The sequence below is a fragment of the Scyliorhinus canicula genome, chromosome 27, assembly GCF_902713615.1.
Source record: "Scyliorhinus canicula chromosome 27, sScyCan1.1, whole genome shotgun sequence".
Lineage (NCBI taxonomy): Eukaryota > Metazoa > Chordata > Chondrichthyes > Carcharhiniformes > Scyliorhinidae > Scyliorhinus > Scyliorhinus canicula.
In genome coordinates, this window is record NC_052172.1 from 529,856 (window position 1) to 531,748 (window position 1,893).

General features: G+C 54.9%; 1 protein-coding gene across 1 annotated transcript in view; it reads left to right on the forward strand.

Annotated features, from left to right (window-relative positions):
- Positions 1-1,751: 1,751 nt before the first annotated feature.
- The window catches only part of LOC119957741 (late histone H2B.L4-like), a 40,339-nt gene continuing 40,197 nt past the window's right edge, over positions 1,752-1,893 (forward strand). Inside the window, exon 1 of the mRNA XM_038785827.1 lies at positions 1,752-1,785. The gene's annotated coding sequence lies outside the window, so the exon portion shown is untranslated. The remainder of the gene's footprint in view (positions 1,786-1,893) is intronic.

Below are 1,893 nucleotides of genomic sequence, written 5' to 3' on the forward strand. Positions count from 1 at the left end.
CCGTTGTTTTTGGGGTCCTGGGTCGTGGGCAGGGGCTTCCTGGGGCAGATTGGGCTAGGTCCCATGGTCTGTTCCCTTCCTGGGCGCTCCTGGGGTTGGATCTTGAAGTCGGCACGGTGGGGCCTCCATGTGGATTATTCTTTCTTCCATCACCAGGTAGGTCGGGTTGCTGGGAGGGCCTCTCCGGGTCGGGTCGCTGGGCGGGTCTCTCGGGGTCGCGTTGAGCCGTGTCTTGCCATCGGGGGTCGGGTCGGGAGCACCGGGGACAAGGCCGGGCGATCCTGGGGCTGGCGTCGGTTGATAGGCCGGGTTTGGAGCTCCGAGGCCCGGTTCAGCTCCAAATCGAGGTCGGGGCTTCACTTCCGGTTTGGGCCCGATCTTCTTCCAGGTCACGGAGGTCAGGTCGGGTCGGGTCAAAAGGTCTCCAAGGGGCTCGGAGGATCATCACGCTTGCAAGAGAAGATAAAAGAGAGAGTAATAATGTTAGCTTTAGAATTAATTTTTAAAAGGTTAGAACGAGTATAAATAAAGTTAAAAGTGGATCTGTTGGGGAGAGCTTGCAGAGAATCGGCTCGCTCGGGAGGGAGAGAACTGGGGGAGGGAGTGAACCGGGAGAGGGAGAGAACCGGGGGAGGGTGAGAACCGGGAGAGTGATTGAACCGGGAGAGGGAGAGAACCGGGAGAGGGAGAGAACGGGAGAGGGAGAGAACCGGGAGAGGGAGTGAACGGGAGAGGGAGAGAACCGGGAGAGGGAGAGAACCAGGGGATGGAGAGAACCGGAAGGTGGAACAGTGGTTAGCACTGCTGCCTCACTGTGCCAGAGACCCGGGTTTAATTCCAGAATTCGGAGACTGCATGTGTGGGGGTTTGGACCTTCTCCCCGTGTGTGTGGGTGGGTTCCCCCCCGGGTGCTCAGATTTCCTCCCACAGGCCAAAGATGTGCAGGTTAGGTGGATTGGCAATGCTGAATTACTGCTTCGTATCCAAGGATGTGTAGGTTCAGTGGGGTCTCGGGTTTATGGAGATAGGGCGGGGAGTGCACCAAGGTGGGATGCTCTTTCCGAGGGACGGTAATGGGCAGAATTGCCTTCTTCTGCCCTGCAGTAATTCTCGGCTTCTCTGGAAAATGAAGTCAGTCAGTGAAATGGTAGTTTGCAGAAAGTGTGAGTTTGAGGGGCTGAATGGCAGTGTAATAACAAACAAGCTGCAGGCAATGGCTGCAAATTGAATATCTCATTGGGACAAACACACAGCTACAAAGGTGATTGGTTGAGCCCTGGGGCGCAGGGCCACTTGCACCCACACACACACACAGTCCCCCCAACACGGGCTCTATTGGAGGATTTGCTCCAAATGTGATGACAGTGAAATGGGGAATATTCCCATTGATTCTCAATGCGGAATTGCTGCGCGGATCTGCGCATGCCCGGGTAACCCCGCCCCCTGCTTGGCGTCACTCTGATTTGAAGCGCGCATGCGCATCCCCTCCCCCACACTCTCCTTTTGCTCAGTCAGTGGAGACGCTTTGTTCAAACTGAGTGAAATGTCAGGGCCCAGGTCAGCGAGGAAACAGCGTTCTCATTGCAGCAGCACATCCATTTGGGAGTGTGAGCAAAGAGGCTCCGAGATCATTACTGACTCGGGGGAGTTCAGCGAGAATCGGGGGCTGTTTGCAAGAGGCGCAGCGGGAGCCCCATCTTGTTCCGGGACTTGGAGTGAGCGGGGGGAAGGGAGAGCTCTTTCTGGGCCTGGCTTATTGTCTGATTCTGGGGCAGAATTTGGAGGGTATTTTCTATTTTTACTGATTATCAGTTGAAAGAATTGTTTAATTTATCATTGACCTCATCTGACCCTGATTTACAAGAGATATTTTTTCTTCCCCACGTTCATCAG